This window comes from Centruroides vittatus, unplaced genomic scaffold (genome assembly GCF_030686945.1).
Source record: "Centruroides vittatus isolate TY-2023 unplaced genomic scaffold, ASM3068694v2 contig_120, whole genome shotgun sequence".
Classification (NCBI taxonomy): domain Eukaryota; kingdom Metazoa; phylum Arthropoda; class Arachnida; order Scorpiones; family Buthidae; genus Centruroides; species Centruroides vittatus.
In genome coordinates, this window is record NW_027120768.1 from 1,926,746 (window position 1) to 1,939,357 (window position 12,612).

General features: G+C 30.3%; 1 long non-coding RNA gene across 2 annotated transcripts; it reads left to right on the top strand.

The window, feature by feature from the left end:
• The first annotated feature begins 2,546 nt into the window (after positions 1-2,546).
• LOC136983849 (uncharacterized) lies at positions 2,547-11,609 on the top strand. Of its 2 annotated transcripts, XR_010882113.1 has the most exons (5): positions 2,547-2,709; positions 2,784-2,885; positions 9,312-9,425; positions 9,517-9,634; positions 10,883-11,609. It is a non-coding gene; the product is annotated as an uncharacterized lncRNA (long non-coding RNA). The 2 variants fall into 2 exon arrangements; XR_010882114.1 differs by having other exon boundaries at positions 2,547-2,885; positions 9,315-9,425.
• The last annotated feature ends 1,003 nt before the right edge of the window (positions 11,610-12,612 follow it).

A 12,612-nucleotide genomic window follows, 5' to 3' on the forward strand; every position in this document is an offset into this window, starting at 1 on the left:
ATTCTACATAGATTTGCTTTTAGTAGAAACTAGGAACTTATCTGAACTTTTTCGTTTCCTAAAACCATAAAAGGTGATGCTATAAAGTTACATAGTACAAAAGTTTCTTTGATAAATTATATATAAACTCTCAGAAAATAATTAATCTCTTGTTATGTTTGGTATTTAGATGTGTATTAAAGAAAATCTCTTAAGTTATCTGAAAATCTGCAAGAATATCCATTATTTTTATATTTATTAATGGTTTATATCCTCTTAATTCCTGGGCATGAGCTATTTATAGTTTCTGTTTTTTTTACCTCTCTCGCTTTCTCTGCAAATCCTTTTGCGATAATCGCTATAAAAAGCATTAAAACAAAGTTTCTTTAGTAAGTTCAATTCATTGTAAAAATTGCATAATTGATGATTTCACTTGGATAATTTTGTAACCATGTTAGAATATTGTCAATTTTTGCGACATTTTCGTCAATTGATGTCGAGTCGCATTTAAAACATCGCAGCTATTATCGCGTTGTCGCTACTCGTTTGTCGCAAATCGCAAACTATGTGAACTTTTTCTATTTTTTTTAGATTTTCTGTTTAACTTATCATAATTAAATTATTTTTTAAATTATTACATTTAAAAATTTAAATTACCGAAAAAAATAACAGAAAGTGTATATTGTATGCCTTCCATTTCATATCATTAAAATATTTTAAACAATTTACCATATTTTATTAAATGATGAACAAGTAAAGCAGCTTCTTAAAATACAGTAGAGAGTCGTTAATCGGAACCCCGGTAATCGGAACGATTTTCAGTCGGACTGTGTCGTGCTGAATCGAACGTTTTTCATACTAGATTTACTTCTAAAGTATAATTTTCATGTTTTTATATTCTTCAATATATTTATTTTGTTTGTACAAAATGAAGAAATAATTTTTAACGATACGATAGCCTCGATTATTATTATAAAAATTTTCGTTAGGCTTAAAATAGATGAAAATTCAACACGAAGCGACACGCAACGGAGAAAAATTTGAACATCGGACAGGTTAATATATTTTTTCGTACATAATCGGTAATCGGAACAAATCACTAATCTGAACAACCCCAGTCCCCAATTGATTCCGATTTACGACTCTCTACTGTATGTTACTTTAATTTTTAAGTCAAGTGTTTCAAATTTATTGGATTTCTGAATAAAAAAGTAAAATTATTGATGCATTTAATGTTGTTTCAGTTTCAATTTCCTGCGTTTAAGACACGAAAATTGCAAATTTTAAGGGAAAAAATCGAAGCGTAAAACAAGGAAATCGATAGAAAAGAATCAATATAAAAATAAATCGAAAAATAGAATCTTATACATTTTGTATAAATTTATTTAATTTTAGTATAGGAAAACCTAAAATAAAAGTCGTTGATAAAATTATAGGTTTTAGGATAGAAATTCAAAGGGAATTCTCATAAAACAAAAGCTCACGTGTAGAAAATACCACGGGTTTATTTACCCATTGATATAATAGCTCGTCTGTATAATAATAAAAAAAAATTCTATGGGTACAAAAGCCCATTGATACAATATCTTATTTGTATAAAATCTCGTGGATAGAATAATTCATGTGCGTATAATTCTATGGGTGCAATAACCTATCTGTATAAAATCCTCTTGCTACAATAACACTTGTATAAAATCATCTTGATACAAAACCTTATTAGGAAATGTGTTTTTATTATTAATAATATTTTAACAATGTTATATAACACTTGACAGTAAATTTTTATTCATAAAAAAGATGAAAACTTCAACTTTCCGAAAATATATGTATATTTTCTATGTAAATAACGCATACACATTAGGCTGCAATTTTCAAAAATTTGCATAAATTCCCACTGGCGTCTGTTCGTCCATCCGTTTGTCTCTCTCTCTCTGTTCTTCCTTAATCTCTCGAAAACGGAGTTATTATATAAATGAAAGTCGAGATCAGATTTGGAAAACTTAAAAATTTTAAATGATATTTATATAAAATATACAAAATAAGTAAAAAGAGACTACAAAATTCTCACTCATTTCTATTATTTGTAATCTTAATCTTTTATCTTTATAATGCTATAATACACTCGAACCTTTAATAAACAGCCACCTCTAAGTGGAGGCCAATTTTCTGTTCTTGTCGATGCACAAAAATCAGTTAACCAATGTATAGTTTCTAATTTTATTTAATTTATTATTCAATACAAAATAAATAAATAAATAAATAAATAATTATTATGTTTTATATTTATTATATTTATTATTTATTATTATTTATTAATTCCATATTTTCTTTCCACATAAATGGAAAGAAAAAATATTTTCTTATTTCAGTTTTGTATTATTATTTACATAAATTTAATCGAAAATATTTATAAAAGTTTCATTATTATCTTATTTATTTTTCTTTCTATTCATATTTTACATGAATAAGTATAAAGAAAAAGTAATTTTTAATTTTACATTCAACTGTTCACAATCAATTATTGAAGATAAGTACATTGTTAAATATTTATTCCACGTTTAATTATTATTATTATTATTTACAAAGGTTTTTCGGGGAACAATTCTTTGTTTTGTATACTAACAATAGATTTTAAGTGATATAACTTGAGGTATTAAATAGGAAAAAATTAGTTTAATAACAAAGCAATAAGGTTAATCATTCGGTAGTTACAGATGAAAGTGTATACAGGTAACTTACTGACGACAAACGTTTCTTCTTTTCTGGATTATTTTTCTAATAATAGGTTCCCTAATTGTTTCTAGATAATCACTATTTTCTTCCCCATTTTTTCGGTCGTTATTTATGCTCACAAATCGATTATAGAGCGTTACGGACGTACTTTAATCATCGACAATATTTAACAAGTAAACTTAGTGTTTATAAGTGTTTAACTTATTTTAAATGTTTATTTTTATTTAAATAATTTACATTTTTTGGTGGATATTTTCTTTCTATTCGTCCCCTTTTCAACAAGATTGTCGCGGGTTTTCCCCGTTTTCTTCACGTATGTACAGTACACCTAAATAAGGGGCCTGTTTCTTAAAGAACGCCCCCTGTGGGGGTACAAATCGCCCAAGTTTTGCTTTGCCTTATTTTATCGATCCAATCATTCTCCACGCGAGATTTAATTGGGCCTGATTTACACATAACGGGCCTCACGTTTTGAAATTAAATATGATATGGAGGAGAAGGAGGTTATTTTGTGGTGAAAGATGCTTATCGTATGATATTTTCCTACACATTAAGCTATTATAGCAGCTTGTCATTAAATAAAATAACATTAAATTGATGTTAATCATTAAAAATAATCCGCAAACTAATTCAAACACTGACGTATAACATTCATTGCGTGAAATTTCTGCAGTAAAGGAGTGCGGCACTTAATAAAATAATAATAAAAGGGAAGTTACTATGCAGAGAAGACATATTTTAATAAAATCTATGTAATAAATTATGTAAATAATAATTTCAATCAACAGACCAGACTATATGTGTAATTTAAATATAATTACCTCATTAATGTGTTGTTGTACACGAGCATACGTACTGTACATGTGACGTTTCTCTCATATTGTATTAAATCTAAATAGGGGCTTGATGGATAAGGCAAATCACTTATGTGTTGCATTGCCTTATTCACCAATCCTCTTATAGTTTTTCTTTTAAGTAGAGAAAAATAATAAACATAAAATATCATACCACACTTTCTTGCATTCTCAATTAAATGTTGTATGTTATATGTTGTTTATAATTGATTTATTATATAATTAGAATTTTTAAAAAATATATAATTAAAAAAGAGCAAAAAAAAAGTAAGTAGGAAGTACGATTAAGTCTTATTTTTTAAAATTCATAAATTAATTTGTGTCCATCGTCATGGGATACAATTTCGAAGAAACTTGAAGAAACGAAAAACATATTTCATAAAATTAACAAAATTCCCTGGCAAATAAAATATGGTTAGAGCACTATAAACATATTTTTTATGTATATTTTTTAAATGATGAATTAACAGAACTAGAGGTCTTACCGCCAACTGATTTCGGGGCCCCTTTAATGCTCCACCTAATATTTATTAATATAATTCATGTTGGAGGCCTCTTAAGTTCGAAGGCCCAATATTATAAACAAACTGAAAATTCCCTTTTCTAATATAGTGTACAAGTTATAAGCATACATGATATCTCTATAACACACCCAAAGAACGCTTTGTAATGATCTTTGTGATGGGTCTGTCAAGACCTTCGAAGACGTCTCCCAGGAGGCCTTTCTATTAGAAACTGGCCCCTGTTTAGGTGTCATATACGCGAGGAAACCCCACAAAACATCACGTCTCAACCCGTTGATCAGGCGCCAACCCACGACCAATTACTAGTGTTCTGGGGGGTATCCACTAATCATGGGTATCGATACACATTTTGAATAATAAATAGATTCTAGTCATCATAATGATAAAGAATTGAGGAATATTCTAATATATATCCACTTATTTAGTATAAACGATTTCAATTTTGAGTGGGTGTGTGTATATATGCGCATTACACCCACACATCAGAAGCGAGTTTATCATAAACAGGGAAAATCATCGGTGCATACTGGACATTCAGTTAAATGTCATACTCTATTGTGGCGGTATCCACCATGATGTATTTATTTCGTAAACGTTTACATGTGATGTTTCTTTTATACTAAAATTATTATTATTCATGTTTATTATTAATGTGCTGTCCGTGTAAATGTTTGTGGTTGTTATAATATTTTTCTATATTTTTGTTTTCCTAATTTGTGTATTTAAATGTAACACAAGGGGACGCTACAGGTGACGTATATATAGCAAGGTCTATATATAGGGGATGTAGAGGAGCATGGGATATCTTTTTTCCTGTGTGAAAAGTAAACAAAGGAACTGCTTGAGGGACAGAGAGACCAAGTGAGTAGGGAAAGGATAGACTAGGTTTGAAATTTCTAAATAAGTTGGACCGGATACCACCAGTCGTATATTGTGGATATCATCAACGCTCCCTTGCTGGCTGTATACCCAATTTTTGTATAATTAAATGTTTTTTGTTCTGAGTGTTGACTGTTTTATCATGCTCAAGACTCAACACTCCACACTATGAATGCTTGATGAGATATGGACCCTTTTGAGGCACCCAATATAGGGCCTATTATATTTTAGTAAATATATCCGAATAATGACTATTGTAAGAAAACCGCAGAGGATTTATTTTTAGCAAGTTTTGATCTTTCATTAGCAGTTTTTTGTTCGTGTGAAGACTTAATTGTTTGTTTTGTTCAGTTACGGCAACGCAATACTTGGACGATCTACCTAGGGGTGATGCCTTCCGGGAGGTCTTTTTAATTACTTAAATAATTCATGGTAATTATCAATCTTACATTACTTTAATTACAATTAAGGAACGTAATTCCTATTAAAGTAATCTGGAAAACGTTTATTTATGTTTTAGTTATTACCATAAACGAAACCAATTATTGAAGCCGGTATATTTTGAGTATATCCATTTAGTTATTCTCTCCAGTCCTCATTTGTAGAATATAAGCTGTAATCATTATTTTCTCTTTAAACAGAACAATCACTTATGAAATTTACTATTTTTCTATAATTTTATCCCTCATCATTGATTCAAAATACGTATTGAAAACTTGAATATTTTTAGTAATAATGTATACAATACACCCTCAAACTTTTTCAGAATTAAAATAAAATGTCATAAAGTTTATTTATTTTAAACTTTCTTTCTCCATATTATATGCACGAACTTTATGGTCATACTCTTGTAGTCTCCACACTCGTATACTTCATACTTCATGTGTAAAATATGACGTTTCGTATGGTCTTTGAAGAGTAAAATTTCATGAAGTGTGATGCTTAAAACCGTCACAGATTGCTAAAGCAAATTGTATACCTTATTCTTAGGCAATCTCGTGCATAGGAACTATATGGCACTCATGCAGAGTGCCATAAAGTTCCTATGTACAGTACATCGCGTAAGAATGGACAAAATGTTTCTCCTCTATCCTACAACAATAGAAGAAGACCTAACATCAGCAATCAAGAACTACTTCCAATCACCAAACATAGAAGATATGCAATACACCAGTGCCGGATTAACCACTAGATTCGTGAGACGTATGCCTAGGGCCCAGACTCTCGGGCATCAAAATTTATCAATTTTAACGTTGCAATTACGCATCAATTTACAAATACTGCAATATACCTACAAGTAAATGTTATTAGTTTGTGATGTAAAATTATGTACGATAGGCCCTAATCTTCAGTGCCTAGGGAATTAGGAAAGCCCTAATTCACACTGAGTAGAGTATGAGAAAAATTAAAATTTGTGTTGATAATTAATGGAGCATAAGAGGTTGTTTGTAACCATTTTATGTGTATATTTTATAAAATAATATATAATTTCACGTCATTTTTCATCAATTTGAAATATATGTTGTTTAATACTTTGAAATTGTTTATGTAAAAATATAGTTAAACCTCTGAAGAACGGCCACTGATGGGAACATAAAAAATGTTCGTCTTTTGGAGGTTATTCTGTATGCATTTTTGTTCAAAAAAGTCCGGGAAAATGGTCGCTGTTCACAGGTTGTCCTTATTGGCGGTTTGACTGCATAAAATCTATATAAATCCATAATATATGCAAATCATTGAATAAAACCCGAGAACACTGCTAGTTGGTCGCGGGTTTACGCCTCACCAACATGCAGTTTTTCGGATTTTCTTCACGTGTCTAACACCTATATACGGGTATGACCGGATGGCTTAGCGGTTAGGGTGGCAGCACACCAGTCTGGAGGACCCGGGTTCGAATTCGAACAAGTCGAATAACTCCAGGAGTTATTTTGGAGGGTGATCCGTCCGGATATGTCGGGCCCCGTCCCTCACCATCCGGTCGAACCTATGGACTCTAAGAGGGCCTCGCTAGAAAAAGGCCGTCTTAGTGTCCACAGGCCGGAAAGAGTTAATGAAAACCTAAATAGGAGCCAATTTCCTGTAAAAAGTCTTTCCGGAGGCATCCTTCATTGGCATGTGTTGCTTTGCTTTACATCATCAAACAATAATGTACATTTTAAATTATGTTAATTAAATTTGATTAAAAATTAATAAAGTTCATTAATTAATTTGTTAAATTTTGGTATCTTTATATAAATTAGCTGAAATTTAAATAATTTTCCATTTAATGGGATTGCACTTATCATTTACTGTAGAATAGAGCAATGCTAAGTAATTTCCGTATTACAAAATATTTATAATTATAATTGAATTTTTAACCATTTAATTAAATTTAATGATGCCATTATTATAATTTTGTAGAAGTAAACTACAGGATTAACAGTTAACAAAGTAGTAATGTGGTTTTATTTACATTATAAATAATCTTTTATATTACTAATAAAAAATTTCAGGCTACTGACGTAAAATTTTTATATGTAGTAATTAAGGCTAGGGCATCTAGGCAGTAAAATCATACATAACTTATCACTTGGGGCAAGATTCGACTCCGGTCCCCCAAAGTGGAATTTTTATGGGATGGTCTGGATATTTTGGGCCCGTCTCTAACTACCCGAACTCGTGATTGGCTTGAAGAAAGGCCTTTTAGTGCCTGTAAGGCAGAGAAACTAAAAAAAAAAAAAAAAACAGAGCCAATAGCTATTCGTTTTACTTTTAGTACGTGAATGTTTATTGGTTTAATAGTCTATTACTCGGTTTTCAATTGTGCGCCGACGAAAATCGGAGACGATTCAAAATCGACCAATCACAATTCAGTATATTCTATACCAGTGTGTAACAAGATGTCTGCGCGCGTATCTTAGCCTGCCAGATGTTGCGTTAAGAAACGAATGGGGATTCCCAAAAAACTCCTGGAAGAAAAATATTTGAAATCGACACTGTACAGTACATGAGACCCTCTAATTCAAATTTGCCAGCGCCCCACGAAGCTCGATATATACGGGACCACCCCGAAAAATTTCTGGAGATTTTTGACACGCCAAGATTAGATGTCGGATACCCCAGAACAATAGGCTTGCAGATTAACCGCCTCGGCCATCTCATACTGCGACGAGTTTGATGTTTATTTGTATACGACAACGCGACACTGCCGAGGGGATGCCCCGGGGGACTTTCTAGAGGAAACTGGCCGCTATTTAGGTGTTACTAACGTGGAAATAAACGCCGAAAACTCCACGTGGACGGCGAGTTCTCCACAGTTGGCCAGGTGCAAATCCGCGACCAGCTACTAGTGTTTAGTGATTTTGTCCACTCACTGATAAGTTAGTTCATTTGAAAAATATGCTTGGGTTGACTCGTCCCACCACGTTTAGACATAAAGATATTACGTTTGTTTGTTAAGTTAGGGCAACGCAACACTTGGACGATCTCCCTTAGGGATGCCTTCCGGGAAGTATTTTTAAGGGTAACTGTCCCCTATTCAGGCGTTACAGACGTGGAGAAAACCCGAAAATCGTCACGTGGCCAGTCCGTTCTGGCGAGGCGCGAAACTGCGACCGAACTCCCAGTGTTCAGGGAACGGAACCGCTTGCCCAACCAGATATTATGGTCAGTCTAAGAAGTATCAATTTGGAATTTTTCCTTGGAGTGAGTTTTACAGAGTTTGTACTTATGAAACCTTACATTGCCACATGCAAATTGTTGAATGTGACAATGTAAGCTGCATGTTGCATGTGACCGAGTTTCATGTTTCTATTTTAATACAGCATATATATATATATACCGTTTTACGTGGCAACTTTATGTATTATTCATAAATTAAGAGTAAATTTATTATAAATTTTAACGCTTTACGCTGCATACATGTTATTATTATTATTATTTTTTAAATTTAATTTTGATTTTACCACTAAAAACTGTATTTTGAATAAAAGTACGTAAATTGATTTTCAAATTCCGTCGTCTATTTTGATAATTTAAATTCATAAAGATGGAAAAATTGAAAAATACGATTAAATCGTCCCTTCTTAATGCACTATACAGCCATTTTGCTGCAAGATGCGACTACAGCGCCAAACGTCGGAAACTAAATTAATTAATTCACCTTGCTAAATTTCACGTCATTCTTTCCAATTTATCATTGTAAAACCAGAGAGATGACGTCAAATTGACGTGAAATGTATACAATGCCAAGCAGAAACGAACAATAAAATCAGATTAAATTTAAATTAGCGACGTTACTGTCAAAAATTGTCATTTTGATCCTCTTTTAATTTATTTTATTCGAATATTTCAATGTAAGTAGATTAAATAACGAAGATTTCCATAAGCTGGTTTAAGTCACGTGATTCGATTGGAGTATTTAAAGCCAATTACATGCCTTTTTACTCGTCATTTGCGGGCGAAAGTCTAAAGGGTGAGAGAATATTTCGATTTAAATGTTTAAAAAATATTAATTTTAATAAAATTAATATTTTAAATATTAATTTTAATTTTTATTCTTGCAGATAAATTAAATAATTTACAAAATGGCTCTCTTCAATTTCTTATGCTTAAATTTAATAATTTTCATCATATTTTCTGATACTTCTCATGGCTTCAAGAATCCCCCATTCGATGTGCAAAGTAAGTAGAAACGTTTTGTTACGCTATGATGGCGCGCGCCAAACGCGACGAGCCACTTTATTATTTCTCTTTAATTCTCATTTATTAATATTAAATTTTACACTTCAAGATACTTTTTTAAATAAATAAATAATAATTTAATTTTTATTAATTAATAAAATAAATAAATAATTTACAATCTGTTATAAAACGTTTAGGAACTTTTAAAACGCGGTCAAGTGCTTCTCGCCGAGTAACGCGACGCGCATCCAACGAAAACACGCGGAAAAAATTATCATTTAAAATTTAATTCAAAATAAAACTAATATTGAGCGAAATCCTATTAAAACAGCGCTTTATTTCTTATAATAATTATAATTTAAACAGTTGTATAATTATGAGTTTGCGGCGTCGCGAGTCGTTATCAGCGCGTCGCTTACAACGCTACCTAAAACAATATGGCGGCTTTAAACGGTACAAATTGTTTAATGTATTAAAATCATACAAAATTTTCGGTATTTAATAGTTAAGTTTTAAAATAAATTAGAAATTATATTTTTTTTTTGTATTTTATTTTTTAAAAAATAACAATAAATTCGAAGAGAAATTCAGAAAAATTAATTTTGCAGCGGAGGGAGGGAGCATTACTCAGAAAATTCACTTGAATATTTTGGAAAATTTTAATTGATTTTATATAATTAAAATAAAACATTACATATATTATGTATAAATTTATCACACACACACACACACACACACACACACACACATATATATATATATATATATTAAATGCCCACTTTTTGGCGGGTATATTCAGTTATGGCTGCTATAAATGCTATTTAATATAGTAAGTAGTAATGGTGGTTTTAAAGAGTGCTAATGAATCGAACCCATTAAAATGAATGAACTCTCGTAAATAATATAACTTTTCTAAGAAAATAAATAAATATTAAAGCATCCTAAATATGAAAAATAACATTAAAAATTTATTCTATAAATATCTGTTGCTTATTTGATTCAATTTTAAAATTTAATTGCATTTATCTACATCACTAGAAGCGATGCTAAAAAGATTACCAATTGGCCAATTTCGATATTTTCTTATCGAATAAAACTTGAGTTTATAACGAGGAAACTTTTTTAAAAATTCGAATTTCTCGAGAGTTAACTTATAAAACTAATCTACGAATCGTTCTCCAACACTTACTTTTTTTTAAAATTTAATTTAATTTCTGTAAGTTTTTAATTTACATATTTTAATTTTAGAATTTAAAGATGTTTGGGAGCTTTCAACATCACTTGATAATCATCCCGTGATTCGTAAAGGAGGAAGGACTCCGTCGCTTCGTCTCCGTTTCGGACGTAGAGCTCTCACCCCTTTCAATTCACCATTAAAAATTCACTAATTATTAAATACATTCTATTACTAATTAATTAAAAAAATATAGCAAATATAATTTATTTAATTAATCTTATTAACAAAATAATAATACATAAAATATATGAAAAAAACGCAACATTACGTAAAATGTCAATTTATTTTATAAATGTCATAAAATAAATAAAATTTTAAGTGACGAATCAGTTTAAATCACTTTATTCCTTCGATTTACTTAAATAAGTTCAAATTGAGACATAATTAAATTAAATACAATCGAACCTGTACAATCGAACGAATTGGCTAATTGTAATAAGAATTTAATTTGAATTATTATTTAAATTCGATTATTTTTGAATATATTTGAAACATATTTGACCTTCTTGAATCTAGTTCCATCGCCAAATCGAACACAATCGTGGAATGATCTCAAGACACTAACAAATTCTTCAAGAGCGACTGGTTGTCTGTTCAACAGTCCCATCACTACTTCTGAATCCAATTCACCTGAATTAGGAATAATTGGATTATATACAGCATCGAAAATAATTTCTCTATATTAATTTTCCTAATAAATAATAAAATAATTTAATATTCACTACAAATTGATTCCTAATAGCTTAATTATAATTATATATATAAATTATAATTAATTACATTCTCGAATCACAAATATTTAGATTGATTTACATTAAAACTAAAATAAAATCACTTAAAATCGGTTACAACATTTAAATTTAAATATACAATTAAGTATCATTTTAATTGTAATTAATTAATGCAAAATTAAATAAGTCACATGAATTAATTTATCCTAAGTTTATGATATTATAAAGCTTATTTTATTAATAAATTATTTATAAATTAGCCTTTTATTGATTAAAAATAATTGCTTACACAACGAACGTATATAATTCTGAATAAAATAACATTTTCGGTTTACCTAATAAACTTCAAGTTAATACCTTGTTACGAAATGAAATTTAATTTAGACATTGTTTCATAATCAACCAATCAAAATATATTACATTACATTTAAATTGATTACCCCCCAAAAATAGTAATTTGTTACAATGAACATTATCCTGGCAATTGTTATGATTATACTTTTCAAATTAAATATCTCTTTCAAACTTAGTAACTACAGGTGGCGCTGTCTGGTGAAGCTGATTTAGCAGACAACGGCACCTATACTTTAACTGAGTAAGCAAACTAATGGCAAACCAATTGGTTTGCTTACCTAGCTGTAACGTTATGTACCGTTAGCCGTATGGTGGCACTTCTTAGTGGCTTAGAACACAAGTCTATAAACACAAGGCCAGGACACGAATGTTTACTATGGAGCCACCATATTAGTTCCTTAGTTCCAAGGTCACGGTATATATTTCACGGAATTCCTTTTATAATTTCAAATCGCGTATCTTTTCATTTAGAGGTTACTCTGACGTATAAATGCAACATGTTTACACTAAAAGATAGTATATGCAGCAAATAGCATTGTTTCTATCAATAGATGAAGTTATAAAAGCAATAAAAATTATAAAATATGCAGTAAATTTTAGTTGAATTATGCTTATTGAATATATTTAAGCCTCTTGTATGGCTGTTGTTCCTGCTA